This window comes from Pleurodeles waltl, chromosome 5 (assembly GCF_031143425.1).
Source record: "Pleurodeles waltl isolate 20211129_DDA chromosome 5, aPleWal1.hap1.20221129, whole genome shotgun sequence".
NCBI lineage: Eukaryota > Metazoa > Chordata > Amphibia > Caudata > Salamandridae > Pleurodeles > Pleurodeles waltl.
In genome coordinates this window covers 1,367,385,445-1,367,401,476 of record NC_090444.1, presented here as the reverse complement: position 1 = coordinate 1,367,401,476, position 16,032 = coordinate 1,367,385,445, and the positions used below count along the sequence as shown (strand labels likewise).

Here is a 16,032-nt window from a genome sequence, read left to right as displayed (position 1 = left end):
GCAATGCACCCTGCCCTGTTAGCCTTTAGGGCCTACCTTAGGGGAGTGACTTTTGTGCATAAAAATAATTATTTGAGTCTGGCCAGGTCAAAATGGCAGTTTAAAACTGCACTGCAAGCTGCAGTGGTAGGCCTGAGACATGTTTTGAAAAGACTACTTCAGTGGGTGGCACAATGAGTGTTGCGAGTCCATTTGAAGCATCTCATTTACATGCCATGGGTACATTTAGTACAATTTATTAAGGACTTACAAGTAAATTAAATGTGCCTGTGAGGTGTAGACCAACTGTACCATCTGTGAAAATGAGGCCACAAGCACTTAAGCACTAGCAGTGCTAAAGTGCACTATTGGCAAACAATGAATTTAAGAAAACAAATTTAAGTGAAAGCAAAATATTTGGGGGAATAACGCAACAAGGATAATGGTTTAACATTTAACACTTAGGTAAAGTGGTTCAAAATTGTACCTACCTTCTACATCAGATTTTCCAAAATGGCAGACACCTTTCCAACACACACAATGCTGTTTGTGATTGCTGGCTTTCCTTGCTACTTTCTAGCCCTGTTATCACCATATATTTGCAATGTTCACTTTCCATGAGTCATTATGCATCTTTGATCAAGCACGTTTGACCGCCTAGCCCGCTAGTTGATTGACCACTTGAAATTGGTCTTAAGAATCACGTTTCGCTCTGCTATTCCAGCTGCAAAATGACCATGATAGTGAGTTGCTTTGTTTTTTTTCCCTGAGGCATCCTTCTGCCTTGTGCTTGTGTGATGTAGTCTGTCTCTTCTGGCAACTCTCACGCTTGCGCTGCAGCTCACAAAATAGTGTGGTTTCCAGTTTGTGCCTAGATTTGATTATACAGAACAGGATCTGATTTGGCAGGAAGTGACTAAAGCAAAAATGTAACCCTGTATCTAATTTCTGGCTCATCAGCATTCTCTTCCCCCACTGAAACGATGCACCTTGATAGATAGTAAAGTATCATTTTCTTGAAGATAAGTATGATGCCAGGGCCGCCAAAGCTCCATCTATGCCCAGATTCCAACATAACACGAAATGGGTGCCCTGGACACCAATCTAGTCTTGACGTCACATCATAACAGGGTTTAATTTCAGGGGAAAGTTAGAAACATGAGATTTCAAAGCAGGGTTGGCAGGTGCTTGATGGACATGTAGAAAAACTTGGAGGGAAACTAGTAAGTTATTTGTTGATTGAAGGGATTACTCTGCCTTTGTGGTAGGCACAACACAAATTACTTGAATTGTATTTGGTATATCACAGGTTGCAAGTGAAAAGTAGACAAGGCAGGGTGATGAATGTGAATGTGAATTTGGAGTATCCCAGCACGAGGTGCACAGCAACGTTCTGGAGATTCAGGACTGTGAAATCTGTGGAGATACAATTATTCTGTTGTATGCTGGTGCCACAGTCAAGTGTGCTAGGTATAAAGGTGTTGCAAAAGTGACCTGATTCAGGAATTATTGCTACAGAAGAATTTGTGTGTGCGCAGAGACGTAACCAGCCTTTGCTTACAAAAAGATTTTCCAGGTGTCCCAAAGAGCGTTTGCTATCTAAGCAAAAACTAAGATTGGGGTGTGGACTAGTAAAGGTGATCAGGGAGTTGTTCCACAGAGTATAGTTTAGCTGCTGAAGACCTAGATGTCATTATTATTCCCATTTCCTTTTGAGAAAGAGATCGTGCTTCTAATTGTATGTGCCTTCGAATCAGGAGAAGGACTTGCTGTGGAATGTTATCAATGAGGTGAGCAACCCAGCAGACAGATCCCACATGATCAAACGCTGGTAGGCACGCTCCAGGACCTCCCCATCGCTACGTGCTGCATCTGCACAGAGCGCTTCCAGGTCAGATGGGGCTGCCAGGCGAGTTCACGAGGAAGGTGGCATACACGATTCTTCACCTCTTTTGTTGTTGTTTTCTAGAAGCAGGGATATACACAATTTGCACGATAACAGTGAGGCCTTTCTGCGGAAGATCCATTTGCACAAGGAAGCTGCTAGGTTTCTCACCGCAGTAAGTGAATGCCTCGCTGTGCTAGCCTATTGCGGTCTCTTGCCTGCAGTTGAGGGTCGCTGGGCCGGGCTTCCTTTCGTACTGTTGGGTGCCTCACGTGCAAGTTCTGGCAAGCTGCAGGAGAGCGTGACAGAGCCCTTTTGTTTGTGAATATTCTTCCTTGGCGAGAGATAATTGGCGTGGAATATGCGGCAGCCACATGGTAGAGGCTCCTACTCTGCAACTGCTGATTCACACCCGCGGCTACAGGAGGGCAAAAGGAAGTTTGTGCGCCCTCATATACAACGTAAGGAGAAAATAGCCAGCAACATCCAGTCAGTGATAATGTTAAAGCAGCGTCATCTGTGGATGTAGTGACCCAGATGGTATGTGATGGGGATAGCCAGGTTAATGCAACGCCGGGTACTAAGGACAATCAGCGTAATAAGGGCAGGCAGAAGCTACCTCTCCTCTGCCAACAGTGGTCACCAACATGACAGGTGCCATTGAGAAGGTGGGAGGAGGCTCTCAGCCCCAGCTACTGTCATTAAGTCGGACGCAAGATGGCCTCAATGTCGAGAATGCCTTAAACACTTATAGGAGAGGCTATCCCTTGTTAACAAAATAAAACAAAATCCAAACTTTTACAAAAGTACTAACGCTGCTGGATGCAGTTGTTGATGTGGCTAAGGAGACGGGACATAACGAGATCCCGGAGCTCCTAACAGAGCTGATAATAGAACAAGTACTAGAGGATTCAACCTGGGAATCCAGAAAGACACAGGGATGAGCAATTGTCAAGGTATCAACTCTGAGTCACAGCCTGAGCAAAACCATTGGGAAGGAGAACAGGGTGGAGATCATGCCCCTTCTCTGATTGGGCTCAGCTCCAGCCTAATGGGGAGATCTGTAATTCCGCAAGTGCAAGGCAAGGCTGAACAGGCCCAGACACAATCACAATTCTTGCTTGAAACTATCTTGCATGAATTGCAAGAGCTGGGGGGCACACAAATCAAGGAAACAGTTGCGATTAATCAGAGGCTGGACAAAATAGAGGAGGCGATGGGACAGATTCCGGCACAATTAAAAGAGATGAAGCAAAGAGTGTCAGATCTGGAAGATCGTTCCCTGGGTTGGGATAAAGGTTTGAATAATATGCAGAAGATGCTGCAGGAATCCCAGAATAAAATTGAAGACATGGAAAATTATGCTAGGAGGTTAAATCTCTGCTTTGTGGAAGTACCAGAAGGGGCAGAGAATAGGGGAACCACAATGTTGCAATTTATGGAATAATTGATCAAAACTTACATTTTGGAAATCCAGAAGGGTAATTTAATAATCATGAGAGCCCATTGTGTTCATTCTCAAAGGCCAACAAGTGCAAAGTATACACATACCATCATTGTAAACTTTGCTGTCGATAGAACAAAGGAACAGATTCCTACTACAGCAATTCAAAATAAATTATTCTGTCTAGCAGAGAAGGATCAGGTTCAAGTGTTCTCTGACATGTCAGTGACATTGGTACGTAGAAGAAGAGACTTGATTGGACTGATAAGCCAGTTTAGGGTGAGGGGGAGGACGGGCCACCAGAGCACACCAGTCTAAACTAAAACTACTATCTAAAGGTCAATTCTTTCCATGTTTATCGCTTGAAGAGGTGCAGAACCTGTTGAGGATTGTGCAGTCCAGTTGAGGGTTGGTGGCAATGATGAAATGTGCTTGGAAGTTTATGGCTTAACTCTCTGTGTGTTATATATTTGGTGACAATCACAATTGGATCTAGAGGGAGAGGAGCAGTGGGAGATAGTTTCTCCCTTCTGAGCGTGCCAGGGTGCCACTTCAGGGCACAAAAGCTAAGAAAGGATGCTTGGGAGTGGTGTTGCTATTCCACCCTCCAAGGAGGGTAGGGCACGGGGGCCTTCCGGATCTGAAGGGGTGCGCTTGGGTTGGATAAAAATAAAAAAGAGCTGATATGCCAGCAGAAATTTGTGTGTAGTTATAATGTGAGCAGGAGAGCATTTTCAGAAGTCAAGAAGGGGAGGAAAATGGTCCAGCCACAGCTGTCCTTATATTGGGGGGTAGTAAGACTAAGGCAGGGTAAAGTAGATGTGTAAGATTGGGGTTTTGTCATGCACTGTAAATGGCATCCTAAATAGGCAAAAATACGGGGCTGAAATGAACTGGCTATCTACGTTTCATCCTCAAGTTATGTATTTGCAGGAGACCCACCTCAAAGAGAATAACCCAAAAATTCATATCCCTAGGAACTTTTCACATGCCTTTTTTGTGTCAGCGGGGTTGGCTGTTAGGGGAGCGGCTGTCTACCTTTCCAGATCAGTGTATTGGGATGTATCGGAGGTGATAAGAGATAAACAGGGTAGATGGATTTGTTTAAAAGTTTGGGTCCAAGCAGTCTAGTTTAGTCTTCTTAATTACTATGGCCTTGTGCAAGATGAAGATGCCACCTTGAGGGAAATATTTGCCATTACAATGGGAGAAAAGGAGCCTTTAATTTGGAGAAGTAATTTCAACCATATGGGACACTTCTAATAGAACAAAAAAACAGTTAAATCCTAAAACTGCTCATGTTTTTAACTCAATGAAGTATAATTTAATTCTGGTTGATCCGTGGTGCTCTGATCATCTTGAACAGGCACAATTTACATTTTTTTCTAGTAGATATAACACAGCTTCGCAACTAGAGTTTTTTTTGTCTTACATTTTTTGAAGTGGAGCAGAACGGGGATTTGGGTAATGCATTCTTGGATCATTCAGTGGTAAGTGTCACAATAGAGATTGAAAATTTTAAAATCCAGAGGGCACGATAGCACTTTGACAGGACACTTTTGGTGGACCAGATCTGGTAAGATACCAAGTGTAATTTCATACAAGAGTTGTTGTTTTTTTTTTTTTTTTAGATCAATCAAGGCACTGCCTGCCCTTTGCAGTATGGGAATCATTTAAAGTTGCATTTAGAGATCAGGTGTTGGCGTATAAGTCAGCTCAGAATAGAGCTCGGAAAGCTTGAGTTAAGGAGCTACAAAGTGCTCTTGATCATGCACAAAATGCATTAGTCGGGGTGTAGAACTAAGAACGGAGTTAAAAGAAAAACTCGACCAGGCCAAACAAACTGTGAGGGATTTTACGCTTGAAGAGATAAATAGGGCAAAACCTTTTCAGTAGAAGCAGTTTTAAGAGAGCCTGCTGGGGGGCAGTTTGTTTGGCCTGGTTGGCATGTCTTAAGCAAGATGCCTTACATATTGGGGAAATTAACAATCCCAACTCAAATGTAGGGCAAAAAGATGGCCTTATATAAGGACAGTTATTTCTACAGCATTATAAAAACATCTGTGGGAATGCCAGCGATGTTTCTACATTGAGTCTTGAGGAATTCTATGGGAAGATTAGGCTCCAGTGCTTGACCGAAGCACATGTAGAGACATTGCTGCAGGCTATCTCACTTGAGGAAGCTGCTCCGGCATTACAAATGATGCCATATGCCCAGGTGATGGCACCAACGGAATCCCAACCGAGGTGTATAAAGTATTCCATAAAGAATTACTACCACATCTGGTGCAATTTTTTAATGAAATAGGAGGCGAGCTGGACATTCCTTCAACTTTCAGAGTCAGCTGTGGTAAGTTTCTTGAAAAGAGATAAAGATCCTGTGAGCACAAGCTCGTATCACCCAATAAGCCTTCTTAATGCTGATTACATGTCATTTACAAAGATTTGGGCATCCTGTATGGTTGCGGTTGGGCAGACTGGTCCACAAGGAGCAGAATAGGTTTTAACTAAAGCCAATGATGGCAGCAAATATGGAGTCCCTGGTTCAGGCTATGGATTGTCTTTCTAGGGGGCAGGGTAAAGCCGCAATTGTAATGGTCGATGCCGAAAAAGCATTCGACCTTGTCAACTGGGATGCCTTGTCTTTTGCACTAGAGAGGTTTGGATTTCCAGCTAGAATGATGAAAATGCTTAAACTACACCAAGTGGCTGAAGCACGGTAATAATTAATGCAAAGTTAGCAGGCACTGTGCAAATTAAACATGGTACCCGACAGGGGATGGGTGCCCAATGTCCCCTGTACTTTTCTTGTTATTTATTGAACCCCTAGCGTAAGGAATACATAGTATTGCCGCCCCGTGGAGGGGATGCCCAAACTAAAGTTGTATACAGCTGATATGGACTTATATACAGGGAGTGCAGAATTATTAGGCAAGTTGTATTTTTGAGGATTAATTTTATTATTGAACAACAACCATGTTCTCAATGAACCCAAAAAACTCATTAATATCAAAGCTGAATATTTTTGGAAGTAGTTTTTAGTTTGTTTTTAGTTTTAGCTATGTTAGGGGGATATCTGTGTGTGCTGGTGACTATTACTGTGCATAATTATTAGGCAACTTAACAAAAAACAAATATATACCCATTTCAATTATTTATTATTACCAGTGAAACCAATATAACATCTCAACATTCACAAATATACATTTCTGACATTCAAAAACAAAACAAAAACAAATCAGTGACCAATATAGCCACCTTTCTTTGCAAGGACACTCAAAAGCCTGCCATCCATGGATTCTGTCAGTGTTTTGATCTGTTCACCATCAACATTGCGTGCAGCAGCAACCACAGCCTCCCAGACACTGTTCAGAGAGGTGTACTGTTTTCCCTCCTTGTAAATCTCACATTTGATGATGGACCACAGGTTCTCAATGGGGTTCAGATCAGGTGAACAAGGAGGCCATGTCATTAGATTTCCTTCTTTTATACCCTTTCTTGCCAGCCACGCTGTGGAGTACTTGGACGCGTGTGATGGAGCATTGTCCTGCATGAAAATCATGTTTTTCTTGAAGGATGCAGACTTCTTCCTGTACCACTGCTTGAAGAAGGTGTCTTCCAGGAACTGGCAGTAGGACTGGGAGTTGAGCTTGACTCCATCCTCAACCCGAAAAGGCCCCACAAGCTCATCTTTGATGATACCAGCCCAAACCAGTACTCCACCTCCACCTTGCTGGCGTCTGAGTCGGACTGGAGCTCTCTGCCCTTTACCAATCCAGCCACGGGCCCATCCATCTGGCCCATCAAGACTCACTCTCATTTCATCAGTCCATAAAACCTTAGAAAAATCAGTCTTGAGATATTTCTTGGCCCAGTCTTGACGTTTCAGCTTGTGTGTCTTGTTCAGTGGTGGTCGTCTTTCAGCCTTTCTTACCTTGGCCATGTCTCTGAGTATTGCACACCTTGTGCTTTTGGGCACTCCAGTGATGTTGCAGCTCTGAAATATGGCCAAACTGGTGGCAAGTGGCATCGTTGCAGCTGCACGCTTGACTTTTCTCAGTTCATGGGCAGTTATTTTGCGCCTTGGTTTTTCCACACGCTTCTTGCGACCCTGTTGACTATTTTGAATGAAACACTTGATTGTTCGATGATCACGCTTCAGAAGCTTTGCAATTTTAAGAGTGCTGCATCCCTCTGCAACATATCTCACTATTTTTGACTTTTCTGAGCCTGTCAAGTCCTTCTTTTGACCCATTTTGCCAAAGGAAAGGAAGTTGCCTAATAATTATGCACACCTGATATAGGGTGTTGATGTCATTAGACCACACCCCTTCTCATTACAGAGATGCACATCACCTAATATGCTTAATTGGTAGTAGGCTTTCGATCCTATACAGCTTGGAGTAAGACAACATGCATAAAGAGGATGATGTGGTCAAAATACTAATTTGCCTAATAATTCTGCACTCCCTGTATAAGAGCCAACCAGGTTAATATCAAGGGTGCTCTGAATGTTATTCAAGAATATATAAATTTGGCGGGGATACAAGGCTACTCGAGATAAAAGCGAGACTTTGCTTTTTAGTGACCAGCCATCAGAACTGCCTGTGAACATAATTAAGAATGATAATAGTACTCGTCCTATTTGTTATCTTGGGATCTATGCTACAAATAAATATACCGACCTGTTCAATTTGAACTACGAGAAAAAGATGGAGGTGGTGAAGGGCCTTCTAAACAGATGCTACTTGTTGCCTCTCACAATAAGAGGGAGTGTCATTGATAATATTTACAAGTTTCCTGACAAAGGTTAATGGTATTTTTTAAAGAGCTAGATTCCCTCATAAATACATTTCTGTGGAAAGAAAAGAATTCAAGAGTGAGATGCTCTGGCACTTCCTGATTTCTTTTTATACTACCAGGCCACATGTTTGGATATTTTGGTTAGAATGGGTACAGTAGAAGGAGGTCTCGAACTCTTTCTTAAAAGGATGGTGCAGGAGAGTGGGGGCAATTTACAACTATTTTTAAAGAAGGCAAGATTGCCGAAAAGAACAAGTGATAAGGTGCTAGTCGAAATTATTTGGATAGTTAAATTTTTTTTTTTAAATTAGACAAGTCCCGGTGTGTCATCGTATGGCAATGCTGCAGGACTGTCAGGGGTTAGGTCCGGGGATATCAAAAGTGATTTGTGGGATATGGACCTCTCGAGGTTATTGGTCATTGGGCGATTTCTGTTTAGGAACTCAGATTGCAAACTGGGATGAAATGAACATGAGAAGCTGTGGCACAGATTTGTTCAGATTAAAGGTTTGATAAATAGCTGCAAGAAATGAGAATTTCCTCAGTCGATGAAATTATGGTATAAAACCCAATTGATGGGGATTGGAAATTGGTATAGGTCCCTTTGAAAGTACACAGGCTCCTCTTTGATTAAAGATCATCGGAGAAAGATAGAACAGGAGACAGGATGCCAGCTGGCAGTAGGAGAATGGGAAGCTATTTTGATGCTAGGGTATACATCCCGTAGGGCTGCTAATTTCAAGAGAATTAGTTTTTTTTATCACAATGGACGGCTTATTGTACTCCGAGAGCAATTCATAAAATGGATCCATCTATCCCTACCAAATGTTTTTGATGCACCCAGGAGGGAAAAGGGGATTGGTTGCATACCTTTTTTGAGTGCTCCAAGCTGTCACAATTATGGTAGGCGATCTTCCAAGAACTACGTCACGGTGCCCAAGCTGCATTACAGCCAAAGCAAAGTTGGTACTGTTTAGGGGGGTCTGGTCAAACTTTTTGGCTAAATAAGTATGCTCAGAATTTTATTGCAGCATTGCTTGCTGTGGCTAGATCGCTGATATTACAATGCTGGCGAACAGTCACAGTGCCAAATTAGTAAGATGTGGCTAGTGAAGCCACAAAGGACAGGGCTATTTTAAGAAACACATGCCAGGAGGATGGGCAGCTTGAAAAAAATATCTTACTGTATGGGCACCGCCAAAGAATATGACCCAGCATATATCAACATATTAGCAGGGGATGTTCCAGTGATGTCCTTTCTTGGTCGATTGCTAGTGAAGATTGCGGTCTTGCAGCTAGCTTAGAAGGATCTATCAGAATGATGACCTCAATTTAGCATCCAAGCACTTTCGAAAATATATAGCGTGCAAAATTTTTCGCTGCTTTAGCTGTTAATGCATTTCTGTAGTAAAGCACTAAGGCACTTTAATAATGAAGGAAGGGAAGAAGGGGTATTTGATGCCCTTCTGCATGCACTTTTGTTGGCTATCTGCCAATAAGTGAAAAGAAGGCTGCTATTGATATTTGTTTGTTTGCACATGTTCTCCTCTTGCACTTTGTATCAAGAATCTGCCCTTGCATTTTAACATGGTGGCATGATTGTTTGTGTCTATTCTTTTGTTAGCACCAGGGAGGGTAATGCGATCTAATGCAATGATTGTGATATGCTTTTTTGCTCATGTTTTTCTTTTACTCTTTGTATTGGGAATCTGCACCTGCACTTGCGCATGGTGAAATGTTTGGCTATGCCCATTTTCTGGTAGCACCACACATGTTAATAAGTCGCGTGTGCGCTGTACCACCCGTGCTCTCGGAGGCAGGTTTACATTCGCCTTCATAGTTTCTCTGTATTACTCCATTATAGAATTCCTACGTTATGCACTACTTGTTTTCTTAATTACTGTTGGTCATTAATTTATTCAGATAATCTTCAAATGACAATATTGCTTGAATCAATGAACTCTAGTATTTAAGATGAAAACTAGTGCATATAGCATAGATTGCGAATTGCAATAATACACAGATTTGTTTTCGGACCACCTCCCTCATTTTCGTTTTCCATTGTGTTCTAGGGCAGTGGTTCCCAACCTGTGGTCCGTGGACCCCCAGGGGTCCGTGACACATTTCCAGGGGGTCCGCAGGCCTGGGCTGGGAGGAAGGCACTTCTCCAGCTGGGGCCTCTGACAAATTCGTGCATGTGTGTTTTCATATTTATTACTTCCTTTGTTGAGCAGTTTTAAACGCTCTAGTCGAGTGATTAATGTATCTGCTGGAGAGAGATGGAAGTTGTGTGCAGTGGCAGTTTTGACTCGGAGGTAGTGCAGATGGTTAATATGCCAGTTGCAAAGAATGTGCATCATGCGAACAACAGTATTTTATGTGCATGGCACAGTGGGTTACTGCTTTTGTCACAGAGATTATTTTGTTACTGTGCAGTTCACAATCGTAATCTAGCACAGTGAGCTGTGAACTGCCATTAAAGAGCTGCATGCAAAAACCGCATGGCACAAATTAGAAAGTTGTTTTTTTCCTAGTCTTTCATTTTCCTTATGCTGCTAAAAAAGGTTTGCTGGTTTAGAAATACATTCTTATTGCTAACGCAGTGCTTAATTTGTGCTTGTTGTTTCTGGTGCTAAGCACCGGCACCTATTTTTGAGGGCTGGGGCTTATTCTTCTGCCTCAAGCATTTGCTGTGAGCAAAAAACACATATGGGAAAGATGGAGGAAGGGAAAAATGAAAAAGCGACACAAAGGGAAAAAGTAGAAAGCTGTTAGAGTGAGCTGAAGTGACGGGGAGTGGCTTTATATGGATTGAGGGTTATGCTGCCTCAGTATTTCATTCACACATTTAATTGCAGTAGGCACATGTTTAAGAGGAGGGCTTTGGGCACCGGCACGTTTTTATTTACATATTAAGCACTGTGCTAACATCATCGCTAATCACTGTGCTGTGTCCTGAATCCTACGTTTTTGCTTCTCTGGACCAAGCACTCTTAGAAAATGCCTACCAGTGTGGATGACGTGTGAATCCTATGCCTTGTAGTCCCCTGTCAAGTGCCCTGACACCCTACAGTGGTATGAGAGGTGCTATAAAACAAATGAAGTACATGTGACAGAGAGGTTAGGGAGAGATGAGACCCTTATGGTTTATTTCCTTTCCCCTTCACTTATTTATGTGAAAAAGCTTTCTCAGATCTTGAATACCTAAAAAAATAAAAACTGAAATCGCTCCGGAAATGTAGAATCTGACCTGAGGATTCACCTTTCCTAAATAAAACCAAACATTGAAAAGGTAATTGCCGAGATGCAGCGCCAACCTTCCCAATAAAATGTTTTGATTTTTGGATATTTTTTCAACATAAAATAATTTTATCTTAAGTAATTTGAGTATTTGTTTGGTGTGTACTTGTTATATTTTTTGTGAATTATGGATTTAATGTTTGAAAATTAAATCTTACAAATTGCTGGGGGTCCCCGGCTTCCAGTAATGATTAATTGGGGGTCCTCAGGAGTCAAAAGGTTGGGAACCACGGTTCTAGGGGTTTCTGATGACACACGAGATTACCTATGAATAATTGGTTAACCTAGGTGTTACCCTGCCGCCTGGTCAAACTCATGAGGGTTTTGCATGCCCCCTCTAATTCTTCTGTATTGCTTAGAATGTTCTTTGCTGCTGTTACAGCAGCTAGAGTAAGGCGTTCTTGAATACATATTAATAATGTTACGTACTTTGGGCAGACTGTAAGTTATCAGGTATGTATACCGGGGTGGAGTGAGGGCAAACACTGTTGGCTGGGACGATAGAAGTCCAGATTTGAGAATAAGTTTGCGTTCAGTCATACTATATGTTCTAGGTGCTTATTTACTTTACTGAGGTGACTTGAACAACAGCAAAGCACATGTTTCAGGATATTAATGCTTTTTCTTTCATATTTTTTCTTTTTCCTTCTACAGAGTTCTGGAAACGAGCACAGGAAACAACTTCTTTCAAGAAATGTCTACCAAGTCTTTAGTTTCCTGGATGTCTACAGATGTTCATCCTGTTTGAAGTGGGACGAATTGGATAGCATTCAATGACTTATACGTTATTTTTGCGCAGTTCATGATGGATATATGATTTCTGTGATGAAGAGGTTTCGGATTCATTTTTTAAATAGTCCAGATGTAGTTTGTATTAACTTTTTAAAGCTTTGTTGAATGTACATGGAGGGGCTGATCTACAGTGTGGACATTTCGTTTCTTTAAATAAATCTTAATGTACAGTGTCCTTCTCCTTCTGGTTCCGCTAGTTTTTCTGCCTTCAAATATTACGTGTGGCCCATCGTATTTAAAGAATGTCAAATTTAAGTCATGTTTTCCGAAACAACACTTACATATTAGCAATATTATCATGGCCCTGCCAGGAATTTGTGTCAAGATTATATTTGGATGACTGCATTGAAATACCTCTTTAATCAATATAAGCCAAAGCACTTTCCAGAACTTTTACACTACGTTATTCCCTTTTGATTAAGAATACAAAACACACACATTGTTTTCTAATTACAAGTGAGTTAATGCCACAATCAGTGTCACTAATCACTTGTAATTGTTCTTATAGGCCAGCAGTTATTTCTGTTCACATTCAAAATACTTATCCTGCTGGCCACAGGTCAAACAAACCAGAACCCACAGAGTCTTTGAGACCTAAGGAAGACTTCTGACTTCTGGCTCCAAAAGCATTCCAGGAGATAATCCTGTAGACACATGCAATTTCATCAGACTGACCAGACAATGAACTACTACAAAATCTCCATAGCCGCCTGACAGTGCACTCTAAATACAGAAAAATTAGAATCTCTTTCCTACCTTTTGTCAGATCCATAAGGTTTTAGGGACCTGCATCAAAAGCAAAACATCTGTTTTCACTGCTGACTAGAATGCTGGGTCTTGGGTTTGTGACAAAAAGCTATGCCCCCAAACCCCTTTGACTCTCATGATCAATCTACACCTGGATGAGCAATCATGGTTGAGTAGCTCATGAGAGGTGTTCTGATGGTTTAGATTAGATACAGTTTAACTTCATCATTATATTCAAAATAAAGATAGGATGTCCAGAGAGGCAAATTACTTTGAAAAATAAATGTGACAAATTAAAAATGTAAAGAAAAGCTGGAAAGTGGTTGTCAAATACAAACTTGTTGGGTTGTAAATTCAAATGTTAGTGTTATGACCACTCTACTCTTTTAATCACTGCTCTTTTTACAGTCACCATTCTCAACGATTGCTCTTCACACGCTTGCTTATGATCTAATGATACTCTTGCATATGATACTCTTGCTAAGAATATCTGTGAAGCTTCAGCACCAGTTTCCGCGCCAAAGCCAGTACTAATTGCCACTCCAAAATGCTACATTTTTCAAGAATTAAGTCAAATGTCAAAACAGTCAGTAGAATTGTTGCTGCATTAAAAGACAAATGTAAAATAATACAAATATCCTTACTATACGTGTGGACATTCCCTCCAGGCTGTGAGAGTTCCCTTCCAGTTGTGGCCTGTGGTTGCATATCTAGTAGTGTCTCGGCAGTCTAAGCTAACTACCAGAAGACCACTAAGAATTCGACAAGCCTCCTATAAATTTAACGTGTAACAAATTAAATCTGTTTTAACAGAAACCATTTACAATTTACCTTTGTTCGAAAATGTACAATATAAATAGACTTTTGTGCTGGTATTGATATGGTGGACTTCGAAGTATGTAAGAGTGCAACCCTAGTAGATGAAAAACAATACAGTGTTGTACAGAAAGGAAGAGGGTGGGTTACACAACAAATAGCCATAACAGGAGAGGAGGTATGTAGGAGAAGGAGATTCTAGAGGTCTGGTAAATAATTGTGAGTGATCAGTGCTGAGGTATTATTGTGTGGCGAGATGCTGTGTGAGTGTTCATTTAATTGTCGAAATGGAGGAGGCTTCCTGAATCTGGACCCGGATCTTGTTCTGTATTCTTGGAGTCTTAACAAGGAAAACATGCTAGATTATTTTTTGCCTTCGTTCATCTCATGGTTTCTAATTTGGGACTCTTCTGGAAGCTGTGGATGTGGCCAGACATTATGACCCTTAAGGACATGTTAGAAGGGGTCGCTCTTTAAAGTGTTTTGTGAATGATGCTGTTCCTCTGACAGGTAATGCAAGCTGAGAGGAAGAGCCTGTGGAGTTCTGTCAGTGGGAGTATACTTTCTGCTAAGCTTCTGGAGACCCCGGACAGCAGTGCTGCGTGGTGGAAATATCTGAGGGGCGAGGGGGAAAAGTGAGAACACTTGTAGATGGGCAAGATGGGGTTATGAGACACTTGTCAGGAGGGCTCATAGTGAAAGATGTCTAGCACTTGAGTCAGCTCTCAAATTTGCTTCCAGAAGAAAGGACTTACAGCAAAATTTGATGCTCTGCAGTTTTCATCTGGGCAGTGTTAATCTTGATACTGGAGGAAGTGTCAATATCGAAATTTAGAAACTTCACAATATTGGTCAGTTGTGCTGCTGATCCACCTATGGGCAAATGTACTAAGATACTGATTGCAAATTGCAATGGTACATTTTGCTACTACTATCTTATTTTGCTGAATGACCTATGTTGTAATAAGTCAGTTTGGAACGTGCATAATCATGGTGAGTCACAGATCGATCAGCCTAATGAAAATCAGTAAGGCAGAAACAATTTTGTGACCCACTCTGATTGGCCACAGTAATAGGGATCGTGGTCAGCAAGCGTCAGAAGACCACCATCCTTCTGATTGCATTTATAAATTAAAAGCTGTTTTTTTATTCAAAGCAGTCCAATCAAGGAAATTGGAGCTCCTTCCACTTTGCTATTGAGTATCCATTTCTAAACCTATTTTAGAACTCAGTAAGACGTTGCAGGTTCTTAAAATGGGTTCAGTACATGCAAAGGACCCTTATAGAGGTCACAGTTCTTTTGATTTTGTAAATCTGATTGTTTGTGACTGCTAAAAAGTGTAGTACATCTAGACCCTATTGTTCATTAAAGAGAGTCAGGTTTGAATTTATTAGTTAAACTTTGGTGCAATGAGGGCAAATATAGTTTTCATTGGTTTGAGTTAGAGGTAACTTTTAGATAGCCAAAAACAGCTCTTTAGATGGTAACCGTTATGTAGAAACAATCCTTTGAGGTACAGTTGTGTGTCATCAACATATTGATGTATCTTGATGTCTTTGTTGGTTAGAATGGCTCTGGGGATCACTATGAAGAGGATGAGAACGGAGTTTTGAGGTATACTGGTGATCAAGGTGATGGGTTCTCATTTAGAGGTGCCCATCTGGATGAACTGGGCTCTGAGAGTTAAATGTGAATCAAGCAATCAATCAGCAGTTTGTATAGCGCTTCTTATCACCCATGGGGTCTCAAGGCGCTGCCAAGGTGGAGCCGGTCAGTCGAAAAGCCAGGTCTTGAGGTCCTTCAGCAAGGGGGCCTACCTGAGGTGGATTGGTAGCGTGTTCCAGGTCCGTGCTGCGAGGTAGGAGAAGGATCTCCCTCCCAGTGTGCGCTTCGTGATTCTAGGGGTGGCGGCGAGGGCAAGTTAGGAAGATCGAAGTTGTCTGGCGGGGGTGTAGAAAGATAGGCAGTGGTTGAGGTAGTCTTGTATGATGTTGTGCAGAGCCTTGTAGGCATGTTTCAGGAGCTTGAAGGTGATGCGTTTGTTGATGGGGAGCCAGTGCAGGTCTCTAAGGTGGACTGAGATGTGGCTGGTGGGGGTTGTCTAGCATGTGTCTGGCTGCTGCGTTCTGAATTCTCTGGAGTCTTGCTTGGAGCTTCTTTGTGATTCCGGCATAGAGAACGTTGCTGTAATCGAGCTTGCTACTGAGAAGTGCGTGGGTGACTGTCCTTCTTGCCACAGTGAGGATCAACTTGAAGATCTTCTGA

The 16,032-nt window shown here is 41.8% G+C and overlaps 1 protein-coding gene across 1 annotated transcript in view; it reads left to right on the top strand.

Moving 5' to 3' along the window:
* The window catches only part of BCKDHB (branched chain keto acid dehydrogenase E1 subunit beta), an 880,450-nt gene extending 868,072 nt beyond the window's left edge, over positions 1-12,378 (top strand). Inside the window, exon 11 of the mRNA XM_069235622.1 lies at positions 12,066-12,378. The gene's annotated coding sequence lies outside the window, so the exon portion shown is untranslated. The remainder of the gene's footprint in view (positions 1-12,065) is intronic.
* The last annotated feature ends 3,654 nt before the right edge of the window (positions 12,379-16,032 follow it).